Source organism: Dendrobates tinctorius, unplaced genomic scaffold (assembly GCF_039654945.1).
Source record: "Dendrobates tinctorius isolate UK_male_01 unplaced genomic scaffold, ASM3965494v1 ptg000166l, whole genome shotgun sequence".
Classification (NCBI taxonomy): domain Eukaryota; kingdom Metazoa; phylum Chordata; class Amphibia; order Anura; family Dendrobatidae; genus Dendrobates; species Dendrobates tinctorius.
The window spans coordinates 12,299,739-12,322,053 of record NW_027361833.1 but is presented as its reverse complement, the minus strand read 5'-3'; the positions used below and the strand labels follow the sequence as shown (position 1 = coordinate 12,322,053).

At 41.5% G+C, this 22,315-nt stretch overlaps 1 protein-coding gene across 1 annotated transcript in view; it reads left to right on the top strand.

The window, feature by feature from the left end:
• The window catches only part of TMEM47 (transmembrane protein 47), a 260,429-nt gene that overhangs the window by 171,624 nt on the left and 66,490 nt on the right, over positions 1-22,315 (top strand). The gene's annotated exons all lie outside the window — the stretch shown is intronic.

Sequence of the window (22,315 nt, the reverse complement as noted above, 5' to 3'; positions counted from 1 at the left end):
CATATTGTCTATGGATCTCAGTGTTGCCAGCTGCACATTTAGATCCAGTATCTGGGCTTCCAAATGCACAACTTGCTCACATCTCGCACAGCAGTATGCACCCTCGACCGGCTGTTCAAGGATTTCATACATGCGGCAAGACGGGCACTGGATGGCATTGGCAATAGTGGAGCACATCCTAATGGGGATTGCACCAGACAGGAAAGAGAAGCAAAAATAAAATAAAAAGTATTAATGAAATATATCAGAAATTCAGTAATACCTCCCTTGGAAACTCCCTGAATCCAAAGTCACTGAATCTCAAGTCACACACTTACCACAGTTCGCACTTACGCTCTGGTCACACTCAGGTCGTTCACACTCGCTCAGGCAGAAGATTTAAAAGAGTTTTTTTTTCCCCCTTTTACCAGCACACCACCTTGCTGCTCAATGTACTTCCAAAAGGAGTTAAGCCCCAACCAGCTGCCCTTTATAAACCCTTAATTACTGTATGAACTCCCACCCTTAATTAACCCCTTGTGAATATAGTTACACCTCAAGATTTAAATGCAATATAGTTAACCCTTAAAAACACAGATAGTAAAATAAGAGATTAACCCTGTAGAGAGAAAAAATAGGTTAAACAAGCCCCCAAGCCCCCCAAAAATTGAACAGGTAGAAAGCACTCAGCAACCTACAATTCAGCAACTCACACAGGTATTTGTTACAGGTTTTCCAAATACCTCTTCACTGAATCTCAAGTCACACACTTACCACAGTTCGCCCTTACGCTCAGGTCACACTCAGCTCGTTCACACTCGCTCAGACAGATTTAAAAGAGTTTTTTTTTTAATTTTTTCCCTTTTACCAGGACACCACCTTGCTGCTCAATGCACTTCCAAAAGCCTACAGGGCCCTATGTGAAAAAATTATTTCCCCCTAAACCTAATAACTGGTTGGGCCAACCTTAGCAGCAACAACTGCAATCAAGCATTTGGAATTTTTTTACAATGCTCTGGAGGAATTTTGGCCACTCATTTTTGCAGAATTGTTGTAATTCAGTCACATTGGAGGGTTTCCGAGCATGAACTGCATTTTTAAGGTTATGCCACAGAATCTCAAACAGGCCACGCCAAGGTATTAATTTTGTTTTTCTTAAGCCATTCAGTGGAGGACTTGCTTGTGTGTTTTCGATCATTGTCTTGCTGCATAACCCAAGTGCCCTTCAGCTTGACGTCACGAACAGATGGCCGGACATTCTCCTTCAGGATTTTTTGGTAGACAGCAGAAGATATGGTTCCATTTACCACAGCAAGTCTTCCAGGTCCTAAAGCAGCAAAACAGCCCCAGACCATCACACTACCACCACTATATTTTGCTGTTTGTGTGATGTCTCTTTTTCTGAAATGCTGTGTTACTTAAATGCCTGATGTAATGGAACATACACCTTCCCAAAAAGTTCAACTTTTGTCTTATCAGTTCACAGAGTATTCTCCCAAAAGTCTTGGGCATCATCAAGATGTTTTCTGGCAGCCTGGAGATGAGCCTTTATGTTCTTTTGCTCAGTCGTGGTTTTCATTTTTGCCCAGTCTTTTTCTTATGGTGGAGTCATGAACATTGATCTTAACTGAGGCAAGTGAGGACTGCAGTTCTTTTGATGTTGTTGTGGGATTATTTGTGACCTCTTGGATGAATCATTGCTGTGCTCTTGGGGTAATTTTGGTAGGATAACCACTACTGGGAAGGTTCACCACTGATCCATGTTTTTGCCATTTGTGGATAATGGCTCTCACTGTGGTTCGCTGGAGTCCCAAAGCTTTAGAAATGGCTTTATAACCTATTCCAGCCTAATTGATCTCAATTACTTTGTTTGTCATTTGTTCCAGAACTTTTTTGGATTGCGGCATGATATTTAGCTTTTGAGGAACTTTTGGTCTATTTCACTTTGTCAGGCATCTCCTATTTAAGTGATTTGTTGATTGAGAACAGGTGTGTCAGTAATGAAACCTTGATGTGGCTAGGGAATTTGAACTTCACTTCCCAAACTGTGATAAACCACAGTTAATTTATATTTTAGGGGGGGGGGCAATCACCTTTTCACACAGGGTCCTGTGGATTTAGTTTTCCCTTAATTATAAAGATCTTCATTTAGGAACTGAATTTTGTGTTTAACTGTGTTATCGTTGTCTAATATTTAAATTTATATGGTGATCTGAAACATTTACGTGTGACAGACATGCAAAAATATAGGAAATCAGGAAGGGGCAAACACTTTTTCACATGAATGAATATATAATATGCATATAAAACACACGTAATTAAATTGTACCTGTCAGCAATTCACAACACAGAAGAAAAATGATAAACATTAGACAACATGGCAATTATTGAGAGGAGATCTGCATGGAGTAATGGACCAACATACCACCAATAGTGTATGCCAACCTTGTGAAGACTTACAGAAAATGTTTGACCTCTCTCATTGCCAACAAAGGATATATAACAAAATATTGAGATGAACTTTTGTTAACGATCAAATACTTATTTTCCACCATAATTTGAAAAATAAATGTTGCCAAATCAGACAAGGTGAATTTCTGGATTTGTTTTCTCATTTTGACTCTCATAGTTGTGGTCTACCTATGATGTCAATTACAGGCCTCTCTCATCTTTTTAAGTGGGAGAACTTGCACAATTGGCGGCTGACTAATTACTTTTTTCCCCACGGGGGGGAAAAAGTAATTAGTCAACCACCAATTGTGCAAGTACCCCCACTTAAAATGATGAGAGAGGCCTGTAATTGACATCATAGGTAGACCACAACTATATATATACTGTGTGTATATATATATATATATATATATATATATATATACACACACACTATATGTTCATTACATATACACTTTACTTATCAAAACTTTGTCATCTACCCAATCTATTTCACATATGTGTCACGCTGAAGGCTTCTGGATCCATATAAAAAAAAGTTTGGTATGTAGAGTGTGTCGCTTTTTTGTAAATTTCCCCCTCAGTTTGTTTCCTAAAAAACAAGAACATCTTAATGGCCTGGAAAAGTAAAGATTGTTTCAAAAGTTAAATGAAGTTTTGCTTCTCATAATATTACAGCTACAGGCAAGATAATTTCAGTTAATAACAGGGCTTGCTACATTTTAAATGGCAACCTGATACAACCCGAGACTATTAAAAATAAATTCTGCAGATTTCTACATAGTTGAGATGCATATACATCTCTACTGAAAGCGACACTGCTGTAGCTGACAGCATTTCTCATTTTCTATTCACATATTTTCTGCTTTTGTTGTGACTCCTTTAACCACTTGAGACAGAGAAATGAATTTGTAAGTGCAAGCCCTTGAAGCAACAATGCCTAGCAGGATTGGCTCTAAAAATAGGCCGTTCCTAACTCTACATAATGAACATCCATTCTTTTCTACAGCTTCCTAGACATTTCAAGTATTAATCACACTTATCCAGGATTGGCTTTTTGCTGCTTGGTCAATAGATTTACACTGAGCTATAATCAAATCTCCAGGAAAGTTTTAAATCAATTGAAGTTTATTTACTGAAATATTTTTCTATATTTTATAGCAGAAAAAAAGGTGTAAAAATGCTTCACTAAAATAGAAATGTTAAGATTTATATACAATGCTCAAAAAATAAAGGGAACACTTAAACAACAGAATATAACTCCAAGTAAATCAAATTTCTGTGAAATCAATCTGTCCACTTAGGAAGCAACACTGATTGACAATCAATTTCACATGCTGTTGTGCAAATGGTATAGACAACAGATGGAAATTATTGGCAATTATCAAGACACCCTCAATAAAGGAGTAGTTCTGAAGGTGGTGACCACAAACTACATCTCAGTACCAATGCTTTCTGGCTGATGTTTTGGTCACTTTTGAATGTTGGTTGTGCTTTCACACTCGTGGTATCATGAGACGGGCTATACAACCCAAAAAAGTGGCTCAGGTAGTGCAGCTCATCCAGGATGGCACATCAATGAGAGCTGTGGCAAGAAGGTTTGCTGTGTCTTTCAGAGTAGTGTCCAGAGGCTGTAGGCGCTACCAGGAGACAGGCCAGTAGACCAGGAGAAGTGGAGGGGGCCGAAGGAGGTCAACAACCCAGCAGCAGGACCGCTACCTCAGCCTTTATGCAAGGAGGAACAGGAGGAGCACTTCCAGAGCCCTGCAAAATGACCTCCAGCAGGGCACAAATGTGCATGTGTCTGCACAAACAGTTAGAAACTGACTCCATGAGGATGGTCTGAGTGCCCGCGTCCACAGATGGGCGTTGTGCTCACATGTGGTGTCAGAGCCTGCCATAGTGACATTTTTGTCACATTCATATCAAGTGGAACAGTGATGTCACATTTATATTATGTCATTCCGTATGGCTGAAAAATAGCAAAAACAGAGTACCTGAGAGGTTTGATGGCCAAAGAATTATTCAAAATCATTAAAGCACCACCCCAGCATTTTTTTGCACTGCAGCAGTGAAGTGGGTGTTACTAATCTAAGTTCTGTGTCTTTATTCTCATAATTACCAGCCACCATCTTCTTCTGTTCCCTGTACCGCTCCTTTCAATCTCCAGCAATTTTTGACATGCCGGATCTCTCCAGTGTTTCCTGGGCTGTTTGCAAGTCACAATTCAATGTAATGAGAACCAGAACAAAGCTTTCATAGACTTACATTGAGAACTTGTGACCAAGAGCACTGACTTCCGATCAGTCAGAAGTTGTGGTCACAGGATGGCGCCCGGGACCAGAGTGGCACCAGGAAGAGCTGCAGACTAGTGTAAGACTAGGCTCAGGGAACTTTGTTCAGTAGCTCCATTCTGGCCCTGAAAAAAAAGCTGGAGTGGTGTGTTACATTTTATAGATTTTTTTTTAAAGATTTTAAGCAGATTTAGGTTTGCTTTAATATATTCACTTAAATGATGACATAAGCAATTAGATGGTGGTATAGTCATTTACATTAGTAATATCATTTGTAGTACTAGACCATAGATGTTGCAGAAGTTTGGGAAATTCATGGTTCTAGCCAATATGTAATTAGGAGTCAGGTTTTTTGAAGGAGAGCTTATGTAAATGTCTGTAATATAGCGCTCAAGGACTTCAATAGCGATTTACTATGCACTACCGCAATATGAATCCTATCCATCTACTACAGTAACACCGATACCATGTATCTCATGCCGAAAATAAGATCAGAGATGACCCAGGACAAATGTGATGATAGAAAAGAACAAGGAGAACATATTGTATGTGACTAGATAAGGTGACTAATTAGGAAGAAAGGTCACTTCATAAGTACTAGATAAACAAGATGCTTTATAAAAGAAAATCAAAGGACCATCTGATACCCATTGTATTGTGCCAGAAATAAAGAGATAAGGGCCATTATGTTAAAAGATGGTATCTTCTTTCACAAAAGTGTATTGTTGGATTAGCGTTTTCCTCCTTCAGTTACATCAGTGACTATTTTCTAACTACTAATTATAACACATGTACACATATTAGCTGTGCATAAATGAATAACTTTCATTAAAGTACCATGTCAGCGCTTCTTTTTTATCCCACAATTAGGGCTCAGGTTGCAGTAAGTGTATGTTAATGCATGTAGTTTACTGTTAGCTGTCTTCACATGTTTTCAGCCCCTCCCTGGCTCCATTTGACTGCGTTTGTGACCTGACAAATCACACAGTGGTTGCTGTGTGAAGCAGAGGTCACTTAAATGTTCTCAATGCAAGTCTATGGGAATTCAGAAAGTAGCTCTGTAGCCTCATTCTGAGTCCAATAGACTTGTATTGAGAAGAGTGACTTCTGGAACACACAACAATGTGGCGTAATACAAAATCCATTAAGTATGCCGGAGCAACTAAACTAGGATTGAAAGCAGATGAAGACACCATTCAGTGTCTACGTACATGATCTCTAACCAAGGGCTATACAAAAAAGGCTAGAGTGGTGCTTTAAAAATTTTTTTAACATGCACTATTAGCACCCTCATCATACGATTCTCAAATTTATTTGTTCATTTATTTTACTCATTTATATAGCACCATTAATTTCACAACGCTTTACATACATTATTGGCACTGTCCCCGATGGGGCTCACAATCGAAATTCCCTATCAGATGTATATCATACTGCATATCTACAGAAATATTTTTTAACTATTTGAAATACCTATTACTACTGCAATATATTAAAGGAAATCTCTGAGAAATGTAACAAAATAAATAAATAAATAAATAAATAAAATAAATAATACTCATTTAACATTTTTCTAAATATCTTTATTTACCAAAAAGGTATTTTTTATCTACTGCACTATGTCAGGATTTTACAGATGGCAACCACCATCAATCACAACCTGTCCTAGATTTCAGAGGACCTGCAGTAGAACAGACTGCGTGAAGTGCATCTGCTCAAGACATGTCAAAGTAGCATCCTTCCAGGCAATGTGAACGTGCATTCCTCTGTTCAGTCAACCTGACAGGACACAGAGGGATGAAGACTAAAGGAGAAGATAAACATGTTTCTTTAGCTGACTGAGAATAAACATCCATCTCAGTCCAACTCGGTTTATCTTCAAGCAGGCCATACTTCTGCATTTCTTCTGAAATCTAGGATGGGCTTCACAATGATGTAGATAACAGTTGCCAGCTTTGAAATCCTGACAGATATTTATTTATATATTTTACTCATTTATATAGCGCTATTAATTCCACAGCACTTTACAGACATTATCGGCACTGTCCGCGATGGGGCTCATAATCTAAATTCCCTATCAGCATGTCTTTGGAATGTGGAAGGAAACCGAAGAACCCTGGATGAAACCCACGCAAACACGGGGAGAACATACAAACTCCTTGCAGATGTTGTCCTTGGTGGGATTTAAACCCAGGACCCCAGCGCTGCAAGGCTGTAGTGCTAACCACTGAGCCAGCATGCTGCCCACAGTATATAAAGGTATATAAAGTATACCTTTTTGTTAAGTAAAGGTATTTACAAAAGTTGTTTAATATTTAAATGTGTATTATTTATTTTATTACATTTCTAGGAGAACACCTTTAAAATAACCCCAATCACGAACATGGACCAAAAGATTTATACAAAAATAAATGTGCCAGCCTACAAAATGTCTGTTTAAACCTTTGTCTTTATCCATATTGTCACCCACTATCTGTTAATCAAATTCACATGGCAGCGCTGTTGGTGCCTTTGGAGAGAGTCTTCCAGCTCCCGTGCAGACAAGCACACTTAGCCCATCCATATATATAAAGGTTGTTAAAGATGGTGTATACCCAGAGCACCTCTTAGGGAGACAGTATACATAAAATAGACCATTATATTTAGTCTGTTGACCCAGCTGGCGGTATAAACTAAGCATATAGCTTTGTACGGGATATAGGCCCTATGAAAATTGCAACTTTAATATTCTAATAATTGCCTTCATTTTGCAGAAATTGATGTTTAATGAACTATGCTAATTTGGGTGATTGTTGCCCCCTTGCACTGGTTTTGTATCCCTCCTCACTAGTAATTGACAATGATTGGCTTGCTTGAGTTTTCTTGTCACAGTGTTTGCTCCAGTCAAGTCAGTGTTATCAATTACAAAAGAGGAAAATGGGGCATGTAACAGCAGTGGGTGGAATGAGCCTTAACCCCTTAACCCCCAAGGGTGGTTTACACGTTCATGACCGGGCCAATTTTTACAATTCTGGCCACTGTCCCTTTATGAGGTAATAACTCTGAAAAGCTTCCATGGATCCCACTGATTCTGACATAGTTTTCTTGTGACATATTGTACTTCATGTTAGTGGTAAAATTTTATTCAAATAACTTGCATTTATTTGTGAAAAAAATGGAAATTTGGCAAAAATTTTGAATATTTCGCGATCTTCCATTTCCATTTTCACAGAGATATGGCACACAAAAAACTTAACAGATAACATTTCACATATGTTTACTTTACATCAGCACAATTTTGGAACCAACATTTTTTTTTTTTTAGGAAGTTATAAGGGTTAAAAGTTGACCAGCGATTTCTCATTTTTGCAACACCATTTTATTTTTACGGTCCACATCACATTTGAAGTCACTTTGAGGGGTCTTTTTGATAGAAAATGCCCAAAAGTGACACCATTCTAAAAACTGCACCCCTCAATGTGCTCAAAACCAGATTCAAGAAGTTTATTAACCCTTCAGGTGCTTCACAGGAATTTTTTGAATGTTTAAAAAAAATTAAAATGTAACTTTTTTTCACAAAAAAATTACTTCACGTCCAATTTGTTTTATTTTACCAAGGATAGCAGGAGAAATTGGACAGCAAAAGCTATTGAGCAATTTGTCCAGAGTACGCTAAAACCTGATATGTGGGGGGGAACCACTGTTTCGGCGCATGACAGAGCTCAGAAGGGAAGGAGCGCCATTTGACTTTTTCAATGCAAAATTGGATGGAATTCAGATTGGACGCCATGTCACGTTTGGCAAGCCCCTGATGTACCTAAACAGTGGAAACCCCCCACAAATGACACCATTGTGGATACTAGACCCCCAAGGAACTTATCTAGATGTGTGGTGAGAACTTTGAACCCCCAAGGACTTCACAGAAGTTTATAACGTACTGCCGTACAATTAAGAAATCATATTTTTTCCACAAAAATAATCTTTTCACCCTCAATTTTTATTTTTCCAAGAGTAACAGGACAAAGTTATTGTGCAATTTGTCCTGAGTACGCTGATACCCCATATGTGGGGGTAAACCACTATTTGGGCGCATGGCAGAGCTCGGAAGGGAAGGAGCACCATTTGACTTTTTTAACGCAGAATTGACTGGAATTGAGATCAGATGCCATGTTGCGTTTGGAGAGCACCTGATGTGCCCAAACAGTGGAAACCCCCCAATTCTAACTCCAACTCTAACCCCAACACAACCCTAACCCTAATCTCTGCCTTAACCCTAGCCCTAACCCTAAACCTAGCCCTAACCCTAGCCCTAGCCTTAAAATTTTTTTTTTAATTTTATTTTTTTTCCCTAACTAAAGGGGTGGTAAAGGGGGGTTTGATTTACTATTTATGGTGCTTTTTTATATTTGGCAGCTGTCGCAAGCTAGAAGACGCTTTTTATTGTAAAAATAGTTTTTGCATCACCACATTTTGAGAGCTATAATTTCCATATTTTGACCCACAGAGTCATGTGAGGTCTTATTTTTTGCGGGACGAGTTGACGTTTTTATTGGTACCATTTTCGGGCACATGACATTTTTTGATCGCTTTTTATTCCGATTTTTGGGACGCAGAATGAACAAAGACCAGCATTTCAAGAATTTCTTTTGGGGGGTGCGTTTACACCGTTCCACGTGTGGTAAAATTGATAAGGTGGTTTTATTCTACGGGTCAGTTCGGTTGCAGCAATACCTCATTTATATTTTTTTAATGTTTTGGCGCTTTTATGCAATGAAAACAATTTTTTATAAAAAATAATTATTTTTGCATCGCTTTATTCTGCGAGCTATAACTTTTTTATTTTTTCGCTGATGATGCTGTATCATGGCTTGTTTTTTGCAGGACAAGATGTCGTTTTTATCAGTACCATGGTTATTATATTCGTCCTTTTGATTGCGCGTTATTGCACTTTTTGTTCGGCAGTATGATGATAAAGCTTTATTTTTTGTTTTGCTTTTTATTTTTATTTTTTAAGGGGTTCACTAAGGGGGTTAACTAATGGTACAGTTTTATAGGGCGGGTCATTACGGACGCGGCAATACCAAATATGTGTACTTTTATTGTTTTTTTTATTTCCAAAAAATGAATTTATTAGGGAATATTTTTTTTTAAATTTATTTAGCGATTTTTTATAAATTATTTTTACACTTTTTTTCAAACTTTATTACAATGTCCCAGGGGGGACATAACTGTCATGTGACAGATCGCTGATCTGTCACATCACAGATTGCTGTGACAAATCAGCGCTCTGTCACAGGCAGTGCAGAAGGCTTCCTCGTGCCTGCGCTTTGCAGGCACTGAGGAAGCCAGCTCCCTGCAGGCCCCTGAAGGTCCCCGGCGCCATTTTGGATCCGGGGACCTGCATGGAAGGAGACCCCTGCAGCAGCGCTGCACATTGCGCTGCTGTGGGGGTCTCAGGGAAGCACAGAGGGAGAACCTTCCTCCCTCTCGATGCTTCCCTAAACCCCCCGGTACACTGCGATCGTGTTTGATCGCAGTGCACCAGGGGTTAACGTGTCGGGGCGGTCCGTGACTGTCACTGACACATAGTGCTGGGTGTCAGTTGTGATAATCAGCTGACACCTGGCCGAGATCAGCGGCGCTTACCACGTGGGCGCTGCTGATCGCTATGACATACTATCCCGTCCCTGGGAATTAAGTCCCAGGGCACATGGATGGGATAGTACGTCATATGGCAGGAAGGGGTTAACAACATATTTTAGAGTCTGCAGAACCTTGGCAGCTATTAGAACACTAAGGGCTCATAGAATCATAGAATCATAGAATCATAGAATCGTAGAGTTGGAAGGGACCTCCTGGGCCATCTGGTCCAACCCCCTGCTCAAAGCAGGATTCGCTAAATCATCCCAGTCAGATGTCTGTCCAGCCTCTGTTTGAAGACTTCCATTGAAGGAGAACTCACCACTTCTCGTGGCAGCCTGTTCCACTCATTGATCACTCTAACTGTCAAAAAGTTTTTTCTAATATCTAATCTGTGTCTCCTCCCATTCAGTTTCATCCCATTGCTTCTAGTCTTTCCTTGTGCAAATGAGAATAAAGTTGATCCTTCTACAATGTGACAGCCCTTTAGATATTTGTAGACAGCAATTAAGTCTCCTCTCAGTCTTCTCTTTTGCAAACTAAACATTCCCAAATCCTGCAACCTTTCCTCATAAGACAGGGTTTGCAGACCGGTCACCATTCTGGTCGCTCTTTTCTGAACTTGCTCCAGTTTGTTGATGTCTTTTTTAAAATGTGGTGCCCAAAACTGGACACAATATTCCAGATGAGGTCTGACCAAAGAGGAGTAGAGGTAAATAATGACTTCACGTGATCTAGACTGTATGCTTCTGTTAATACATCCTAGAACTGCATTTGCCTTTTTTGCTGCTGCATCACACTGTTGACTCATATTCAGTCTGTGATCTATTAGTATACCCAAGTCTTTTTCACATGTGCTGTCACTTAGCCCTATTCCTCCCATTCTATATATGCTTTTTTCATTTTTATTGCCCAGATGTAGTACTTTGCATTTCTCCCTGTTAAAAACCATTCTGTTAGTTACTGCCCACTTCTCCAGTTTATTTAAATCTTTTTGAATCCTCTCTCTCTCTTCTCTAGTATTAGCTATCCCTCCTAGCTTTGTGTCATCAGCAAATTTAATCAGTTTACCCTCAATTCCTTCATCTAAATCGTTGATAAAGATGTTGAACAATACAGGGCCCAGGACAGAGCCCTGTGGTACCCCACTTGAGACATTCTTCCAACTGGATGTGCAGCCATTTACGACCACTCTTTGGGTCCGATCACTAAGCCAGCTATGAATCCACCTAACAGTTGCCTTGTCCATTCCATACTTAGTCATTTTTTCAATAAGGATTGTATGAGAGACTTTGTCAAATGCTTTGCTGAAGTCAAGATATACTATATCTACAGCATTTCCTTGATCCACCCAATCAGTGATACCGTCATAGAAGGAAATTAAGTTAGTCTGACATGACTTATTAATTACAAACCCATGCTGACTCTGTTTGATCACTTCATTCTTATCCAGGTATTGACTTACATGTTGTTTAATAATTTGTTCAAAGATCTTTCCTGGTATAGAAGTCAGACTCACCGGCCTATAGTTGCCTGGGTCCACCTTCTTCCCCTTTTTGAAGATAGGAACAACATTTGCTCTTCTCCAGTCTTCTGGCACTTCTCCTGTTTTCCAAGAATTTTCAAAGATTATGGAGAGTGGTTCAGAAATTTCTTCTGCTATCTCCTTCAGTACTCTGGGGTGTAATTCATCTGGACCTGGAGACTTGAATTCATTTAGGTTAGCTAAGTGTTTCCTCACTATCTTTCTGTTTATAGATATCCTGGATTCTTCTATTCCCTTAATAGGACAGTGAATAACAGTTGGTGTTACATTTCCTTTCTGAGAGAAAACAGATGCAAAATAGGAATTTAAAAGTTCAGCCTTCTCAACATCCTGTCTTACCATTTCATCATTTTCATCCTGTAAAAATCCTATAGCATCTTTGACTTTTCGTTTACTTTTGACATATCCCCAAAATCCTTTATTATTGCTTTTGACATCTCTTGCAAGCCTCAATTCATTTTCAGCTTTAGCTAATCTGATTTGTGCCCTGCAGATTCTGCAGACAGCATTATATTCTTCTTTAGATATGCCTCCCTCTTTCCATTTTATAAACATTTTTTTCTACCTTTTTAGCATGTGCTTTAGTTCTGTGTTCACCCATCCTGGTTTCCTTAAATGCTTCCTATTCTTCCCTCTTTTCGGAATTGTTAACAACTGTGCTTTGAGAATTTCATTTTTCAAGATTTCCCATCCTTCCTGGACATTTTTGTCTTTAAGGATATCCAGCCATTGGATCCCTCCAATTATCTTTCTGAATCCCTTAAAATCTGCCTTTCTGAAATCTAACCTTGACGTCTGAGTCTTCACAGGTCTTCCGCCTCTAGTTATCCAAAATTCTAAAATAGCATGGTCGCTACCTCCTAGGGTTCCAGCCACTTTTACCTCCTCAACCATTTCCTCCCTGTTTATAAGGATTAGATCCAAGGTAGCAGTTCCCCTTGTTTTCTCCCCTACCTTTTGGAAGATAAAGTTGTCAGCAAGAGAGGATAAGAATTTCCTTGACCTGTTAGTTTTGCCTGAGAGAGATTCCCAACAAATGTCTGGATAGTTGAAATCTCCCATGACAACTATGTCATATTTTTTGGAGAACTTGGCCATTTGATGCATAAAGAGTTCATCCATATCTTCAGCTTGCACAGGCGGCCTGTAGTAAATGCCTACAATGGTGTCCTTTCCATTGTTCTGTCCTTGTATTCTTACCCAAACAGTTTCCACAGAACTCCCAGTCTCTGAAGCTTCAATCTCTGTGCAGATATACGCGTTTCTAACATACAATGCAACACCTCCTCCTCGTTTATCAAGTCTGTTTCTTGCAAATAAGTTGTATCCTTCTAGTCTTGTATTCCAATCATGTGTATCATCCCACCAAGTTTCAGTGATTCCAATGACATCATATTTCTTTTCCTGTGTTAGTAGTTCCAATTCTCCTTGTTTGTTGCCCATGCTTTGTGCATTAGTATAGAAACATTTTAGTTTGTGATTGGTTTCTCTTTCTCCAATATTTTTATTAATTAGATTCTTTCGTCTTTGTTCTTCCTTTCCACTTCTATTAGCAGAGTTCTCAATAGCATTTGTCAGGTGTATGGCTTTTTCTGGTCTTTTGCTTCCCTTCCCATGTTGTTCTAGTTTAAAGCTCTCCTTACAAGTGTAGCAAGGCGACTTCCAAATACATGCTTTCCAGTCTTCGTAAGGTGCACCCCATCTCTAGCAAGTAGTCCATCGTATAAGTAGTTCACTCCGTGATCCAGAAATCCAAATCGTTGCTGACGGCACCATCGACGTAGCCAGTTGTTCACCTGCAGAATCTTATTCCACCTCCTTGTTCCATGGCCATCCACTGGGAGGATGGAAGAGAAGACCACCTGCGCTCCCAGTTCTTTCACTTTCTTGCCTAAGTCTTCAAAGTCTCTGCAGATGGTTTCCAGGTCGTTTCTTGCGGTGTCATTTGTCCCCACATGTAGTAGCAGGAATGGGTAGTCATCTGTAGGTCTGAAGAGTCCTGATATCCTGTCAGACACATCTTTAATTTTTGCACCTGGAAGACAGCACATTTCTCTTGAAGTTATATCCGGTCTGCAGATAGCGGCCTCTGTTCCTCTCAACAGGGAATCCCCCATGACCACCACTCTCCGTTTCTTCTTCACAACATTTTTCTTTCTCCATCCAGGGGGACTCTGAAGGCGTACAAGGTTGCTGTTTGTTGGCAAAGTCTTATCCTGATGTATTTCTTCATCGTTTTCCTGCGTGAGAGCCTGGTACTGGTTTCTGAGCAGTATGGGTGCTGACTGCCTCCTGATCCTCCTGCTTCTCTGGGTCACATGTCTCCATTCCTCTGTTTCTTCAGGTGCACTTCGAATTTCTTCTCTTTCTGTAACATGAAGAGATAATTCTGCTCTGTCCAAGAACTCTTCACCTTCCTTAATGATCTTCAACGTAGCCAACCTCTCTTCGAGATTTTGCAACTTTTCCTCCAACAGGGACACAAGCTTGCATTTGTGGCATGTGAAATTTGGCTTTTCCACTGGTAAGTCTGTGAACATGTAGCAAGAAATGCAGCTCACCAAATGGCTCCTGGCCTCTTCCATCTTGAGATTTCTTAAAAACGATGAAAGATGAGCCAAATCGGTTTTTCCGATTTCCTCTTTTCAGCTGCAACGGCCAAAACCCAGTGATCGTAGAGCTCGCGGAGACTCTTCACTTATCCCAGAAGGCACTGGGAATATGCAAATGATCTCCTCAAGACTCTTCCCCTGGTTTTCCGATTTCCTCTTTTCAGCTGCAACGGCCAAAACCCAGTGATCGTAGAGCTCGCGGAGACTCTTCACTTATCCCAGAAAGCACTGGGAATATGCAAATGATCTCCTCAAGACTCTTCCCCTGGTTTTCCGATTTCCTCTTTTCAGCTGCAACGGCCAAAACCCAGTGATCGTAGAGCTCGCGGAGACTCTTCACTTATCCCAGAAGGCACTGGGAATATGCAAATGATCTCCTCAAGACTCTTCCCCTGGTTTTCCGATTTCCTCTTTTCAGCTGCAACGGCCAAAACCCAGTGATCGTAGAGCTCGCGGAGACTCTTCACTTATCCCAGAAGGCACTGGGAATATGCAAATGATCTCCTCAAGACTCTTCCCCTGGTTTTCCGATTTCCTCTTTTCAGCTGCAACGGCCAAAACCCAGTGATCGTAGAGCTCGCGGAGACTCTTCACTTATCCCAGAAGGCACTGGGAATATGCAAATGATCTCCTCAAGACTCTTCCCCTGGTTACTCACATGCGAGACACTCGGACGAGTCTTGCAGGTAAATACCCGGCATTGCCGCCGGCTCTCGGATCGGAGTGTGTTGTGAGTTCATTTTCCCCTTCATTACTGAGGCCCGAGGAACTCCCTCCTCTGGTGAAGAAAGGTAGTGAGCCTGATTGTCAAACACCTGGGGCTGATGATGATGACTGGCTGAGTGGAGTTAATGACTGGATATAAGGCTGCCGACACCCTTCTGGCCTGCGGGTGATTTCTCTGTGGACTTCTAGGAAACCAGTCTGATTCCTGCTCATCTAAAGCTAAGATTTCTGCTTTGCCTTTTTGCATTAGTGTTTTGTTTTCCTTGCTTTTCTGGATTCTGCCATTCCCTGCTGGGTTGAGCTGAATCTCCTTTTGCCTGTTGCTCTGTCTTCAGAATATTCCTGAGTACTGACATAGCTTTTTTGAAGCATAGCGTCTTCAGGGCCTTTTTTACTGTCAGTTGGTTGGCTCTTATTTTCATAGGGTTTTTCACGGATTGAAGACAGCAGCCTTCCTGTCCTTTCCTATCTAAGCTAGCGTGGGCCCCATCTTTGCTCAGTCTATCTTTCTGTCTGTGTTTTGTTCTTTCTTCTTGCTTCACCGTCATTATATGTGGGGGGCTGCCTTTTGCTTTGGGGTCTGCTCTGGGGCAGTTTAGATTTCCCTTTCTGTCTTTAGGCTATGTAGTCCTCCGGCTGTGATCGAGGGGCCTAGGGCATCGTAGGAGCCCCCCACGGCTACTGCTAGTTGTGTTGATAGGTTCAGGGTCTGCAATCCGATAGCTGCCAACTTCTCTGGTTTTCTGGACTTAGCTAGCATTCCTATTTTTGCCTCCTACGGTGACTCAATCATAACAGAATCACCCGCCATACCGCAGATTCTAGGGTACTCAATAGCAGGAAAGAATTGTATAAAAAAAAAAAAAAAAACGTGTGTAGATTTTTTCCTCTATATCTCTGAGGCCGTAGGGGGAATTTTTTTTTCTCTCAATGGAGATAAAGCAATTGTCTGATCGTGTGGAGCAGCTTGCTGCGGAAGTGCGGGGAATTTCCGCCTACCTTGCTCATTCACATGCTGCTGAACCAAAGATTCCTACACCTGATGTATTTTTTGGGGATCGGTCTAAATTTTTGAGTTTCAAAAATAATTGTAAATTATTTTTTGCCTTGAAGCCTAACTCGTCAGGGAGCTCCGCGCAGCAGGTTAAAATTGTCATCTCTTTGCTGCGTGGCGATCCCCAGGATTGGGCGTTTTCTTTGAAACCAGATGATCCTATTCTGACTAGTGTGAACACATTTTTTCAGGCCGTGGGGTTGTTGTATGACGAACCTAATGCCATTGATCAGGCTGAAAAGACCCTGCTGGCATTGAACCAGGGTCGTGATTCTGCAGAATTGTACTGTCAAAAATTCTGAAAGTGGGCAGTACTTACTACCTGGAATGATAAGGCCTTGGCTGCTCTCTTTCGGAAGGGGTTGTCAGAAGCCATAAAAGATACTATGGTGGGATTTCCTGTTCCCTCTGGTCTTGACGATTCTATGTCTTTAGCCATTCAGGTTGATCGGCGTTTACACGAATGCAGAGCTGCATGAGAGGTGTTGCCACCTGTTGAACAGATGTCTGAACCTATGCAATGTGATAGAGTTTTTTCCAGAGAGCAGCGTCAGGAGTTCAGAAGGTGTATTAAGTTGTGTTTTTTCTGTGGAGATGCCTCGCATATTATTTCTGTCTGTCCTAAATGCGAGAAACGCTTTGCACACACGTTTTCTGTTGGTGGTGTTCAACCTAAGTTTCTTCTGGCTATTACTCTGATCTGCTCCCTGTCCACCATTTTCCGCCAAGGCTTTTGTGGATTCGGGAGCAGCTCTAAACCTAATGGACTTGGATTATGCTAAATGTTGTGGATTTCCAAAGACACCTCTGCAGACGCCTATCCCTTTGAGGGGGATTGATGCTACTCCTATGGCTAAAAATAAACCTCAGTTTTGGACCCAGGTGGTAATGCGGGTCGCCCCGGACCATCAAGAAAATTGCAGGTTTTTGGTGTTACATAATCTGCATGATACTATTGTTCTGGGGTTTCCCTGGTTACAAATTCATAATCAAGTTTTGGATTGGAAATCTGTGTCTGTGGTGAGTTGGGGTTGTCGGTGTGCCTTTAGTGAGGCTCCGGTGTTTTCCACCTCTCCTCAGTCGCATGATGTTCCGGATTATTTGGCAGACTTTTATGATGTATTTAGTGAGAATGAGTCTGCATCTCTGCCTCCTCATAGGAGTTATGACTGTGCTATTGAACTGAGCCCGGGGTGTAAATTTCCCAAGGGTCGGCTCTTCAATTTATCTGTACCCGAGCACGAGGCTATGCGATCCTATATTAAGGAGGCGTTGGAGAAGGGTCATATTAGACCATCCTCGTCACCCTTAGTTGCCGTTTTTTTTTTTGTAGCCAAAAAGGATGGATCATTAAGACCTTGTATTGATTATCGTGCTCTCAACAAAATTACTGTTAAATATCAGTATCCGTTACCCCTGATTTCTGATCTATTCTCCAGAGTTAAAGGTGCTTGCTGGTTTACCAAGCTTGACCTTAGGGGGGCGTATAATCTTATTCGCATTAAGCATGGGGATGAATGGAAGACGGCGTTTAATACTCCGGAGGGACATTTTGAGTACCTGGTGATGCCTTTTGGGCTCACTAATGCCCCTTCTGTCTTCCAGTGCTTCATGAATGATATTTTCCGAGATTTTGTCGATAAATTTTTGATTATCTATCTGGATGATATTTTGATCTTCTCCAAGGATTGGGATTCTCATGTGGAACATATTCGGACTGTGTTCCGGATCTTGAGGGAGAATTCCCTGTATGTCAAAGGATCTAAATGCCTTTTTGGAGTACAGAGGATTTCTTTTTAGGGATTTATTTTGTCCCCGTCAACTATTGAAATGGACCCGGCCAAGGTACAGGCCATTTACGATTGGGTTCAGCCCACTTCTTTGAAGGCCCTCCAGAAGTTTTTGGGTTTTGCTAATTTTTATCGGAAATTTATAGCAAAATTTTCTAGTATTGCCAAGCCATTGACTGATTTGACTAAGAAGGGTGCTGATGTGTTAAATTGGTCTCCGGAGGCTGTTTCTTCCTTTCAGGAGCTGAAGCGAAGATTCACCTCCGCCCCGGTTTTGCGGCAACCTGATGTCTCACTTCCGTTCCAGGTAGAGGTGGATGCTTCTGAGATTGGTGCAGGAGCTGTTTTGTCCCAAAAGGATCCTGTAACATCTAAAATGAATCCCTGTGCTTTCTTTTCCCGAAAGTTCTCTCCATCTGAACGTAACTATGATGTGGGGAATCGGGAACTGTTAGCCATGAAATGGGCATTTGAGGAGTGGAGATATTGGTTGGAGGGAGCTAAGCATCAAGTCGTGGTCCTCACTGACCACAAGAATTTGATTTACCTAGAGTCGGCTAAGCGCTTGAACCCTAGACAGGCTAGGTGGGCCTTGTTTTTTACACGTTTTGATTTTGTGGTTTCTTTTCTTCCTGGAACAAAGAATGTCAAGGCTGACGCCCTCTCTAGGAGCTTCTTTGCTGATTCTCCTGTGGTGACCAAGCCTGCTACCATCTTAGGCGAAGGGGTAGTTCTTTCTGCCATCTCGCCCGATTTGAGACGTGCTCTGGAAGAGTTCCAGGAGGACAAACCTGAGCGTTGTCCCAGTGGAAAGTTGTATGTTCCTGACCAGTGGAAGAAGAGAGTGATGTCTGAAGTTCATTGCTCTGCTTTGGCTGGTCATCCAGGTATTTTTGGTACTAGAGATCTGGTGAGTCGGTCTTTTTGGTGGCCCTCCTTGTCTCGTGATGTCAGGAATTTTGTGCAGTCCTGTGGGACGTGCTCCCGGTCTAAATCGTGTTCTCGCTCTAGTGGGTTGTTGATGCCTTTGCCTGTCCCCAAGAGGCCATGGACCCATATTTCAATGGATTTCATCTCTGATATGCCGGTCTCTCAAAGGATGACTGTTATTTGGGTGATTTGTGATAGGTTCTCTAAGATGGTTCATCTTGTACCACTCCCTAAGTTGCCGTCTTCCTCTGAATTGGTGCCCCTGTTTTTACAACAGGTGGTTCGCTTGCACGGGATTCCTGAGAACATTGTATCTGACAGAGGAGTCCAGTTTGTGTCTAGATTTTGGAGAACTTTCTGTTCCAAGCTGGGAATTCAGTTGTCCTTCTCCTCTGCTTTTCACCCTCAGACCAATGGGCAGACAGAGAGAACAAACCAGACCTTGGAGTCATATTTGAGATGTTTTATTTCTGCTGATCAGGATGATTGGGTTTCATTTTTGCCCTTGGCCGAATTTGCTTTAAATAATAGAGCTAGTTCTGCCACTTTGATGTCTCCTTTTTTTTGTAAATTTGGGTTTCATCCTCCATTTTCTTCAGGGCAGGTGGAGCCCTCTGCCTGCCCAGGGGTTGACACTGTGGTGGAGAGAATGCACCAGATCTGGGACCAAGTGGTGGATAAGTTATCTCTCTCCCAGGAAAAGGCCCAGCGGTTTTCCAACCGACATAGGACCATTGGTCCCCAATTTAAGGTTGGTGATATGGTGTGGTTATCATCAAAAAATATTGCTATGAAGGTGGCTTCTCCTAAGTTTAAGCCTAGATTTATTGGACCTTACAAGATTTTGGAGATTATTAATCCCGTCTCTTTTCGTTTGGCTCTTCCTGTCACATTTAAAATCCATAATGTGTTCCATAAATCTTTGTTGAAGAGGTTTGTTGAACCTGTTGTTCCGGGGGTTGCACCTCCAGACCCTGTATTGGTTGAAGGTAACATGGAATATGAGGTAGAGAAAGTACTGGATTCCCGTCTGGCTAGACGGAGACTCCAGTATTTGGTTAAGTGGAAGGGTTATGGTCAGGAGGATAATTCCTGGGTCTCTGCCTCTGATATTCATGCCAAAAGATTGGTGCGTGCCTTTCATCGGGCTCACCCTGATCGCCCTGGTGGCGTGGCTGAGGGTTCTGTGACCCCTCCTCAAGGGGGAGGTACTGTTGTGAGTTCATTTTCCCCTTCACTACTGAGGCCCGAGGAACTCCCTCTTCTGGTGAAGAAAGGTAGTGAGCCTGATTGTCAAACACCTGGGGCTGATGATGATGACTGGCTGAGTGGAGTTAATGACTGGATATAAGGCTGCCGACACCCTTCTGGCCTGCGGGTGATTTCTCTGTGGACTTCTAGGAAACCAGTCTGATTCCTGCTCATCTAAAGCTAAGATTTCTGCTTTGCCTTTTTGCATTAGTGTTTTGTTTTCCTTGCTTTTCTGGATTCTGCCATTCCCTGCTGGGTTGAGCTGAATCTCCTTTTGCCTGTTGCTCTGTCTTCAGAATATTCCTGAGTACTGACATAGCTTTTTTGAAGCATAGCGTCTTCAGGGCCTTTTTTACTGTCAGTTGGTTGGCTCTTATTTTCATAGGGTTTTTCACGGATTGCAGACAGCAGCCTTCCTGTCCTTTCCTATCTAAGCTAGCGTGGGCCCCATCTTTGCTCAGTCTATCTTTCTGTCTGTGTTTTGTTCTTTCTTCTTGCTTCACCATCATTATATGTGGGGGGCTGCCTTTTGCTTTGGGGTCTGCTCTGGGGCAGTTTAGATTTCCCTTTCTGTCTTTAGGCTATGTAGTCTTCCGGCTGTGATCGAGGGGCTTAGGGCATTGTAGGAGCCCCCCACGGCTACTGCTAGTTGTGTTGATAGGTTCAGGGGTCTGCAATCCGATAGCTGCCAACTTCTCTGGTTTTCTGGACTTAGCTAGCATTCCTATTTTTGCCTCCTACGGTGACTCAATCATAACAGGAGTGTTCAGCTGCATGTATTTCTATGCAGCTGAACGCTCTGATCTGAGTGCTGGGGGCAGTGCCGGGTATTAAGATGCAAGACTCATCTGAGTTTCTCGCATGTGAGTATGAGCCCTACAGGCCATACTGTCCATACTGTCAGCCTGGGCTGACAGACTCTCTTTAAGAAACTATTCAAAGAAGCCCATTAAGTATATACCTGAATGTGAATGAAGAACAGAGAATTCACCCTTTGTCTGTTACAAGTAAACATACATACAATATGACTTGCTTTGTATTCACCTTAACCATATTTGATAGTTAACAGACGTGTATGAGAATGATGTGAATAGGTGATGACTGAGCGAAAAGCTGTGAAATAAATGTGAAAGGTGTGTGATAATGGCTGAGTGTTGGGGAAAAGTGGGTGTGAAAAAAATTCTATACATAACCTAGAGACAGTGACTCCCATGCTGATTGGGTACTGACGTGTGACAACACCACATCACAGCCCCGGGGATAGCGAGTGCCGACACCATGGGGGAAGGGCCACCAGGGGAGGTAAGTATAAGCTTTAATAATTTTATTTGAGTTGAACATTTAGTTTAAGAAGTGGTTGTCCTAGTAGTAGATAACCCCTTTAAACTGACAAGAGTAGCACTTAGACCTTAAGTTTGTTTCTACTGGAATATACACATAATCACCTAATCATCTAATGCTGTAGAGGATGATAGGATTTCACTTAGCACTCCAAGATGACTTGACACAGAAGTTCAGACCTGACTTCTGCTGAAAAGTCGAGTCGTTTGGAACTTTAAAAGGTGCTTAGGCACTGATTTTTTTTAATTAGTCATATTTAGTAAAGTCATATCTAAGTGATTGCCCATTGCGAAAGACTACTCAAATTAAAAAGGAAGCCATGCAAAGCTGTTAAGAACACTTTAAGTTTTACCAAGGTTTTACTCTCTGTGGAACGTATGCGTCATTCTGCCTTGATGTTTTCATACTATGTGTTTCAAGATTTGACCCTGTAATTCTCCTAATATAAAACCAATATAAATAAATCTTCAGGAACATGTGACACAATAAATGACAGCTGTTGTCCTACAATTTATCAATTTACAATATAAGGTCTCGCTCACATGAGCGTATAACACGGCCGAGTGCTATCCAGTGCAGATCTGCGATTATTTTTTCATGAGAAAACAATATCAGCATACTGCGAGTGCATATGAGAATCGGATTGCACTCACACATACAAGTTTATGGGTGCGTGCTGAGGATGACGGCAATGGAGGAGATGAAGAAATTAGTTTCTCTGT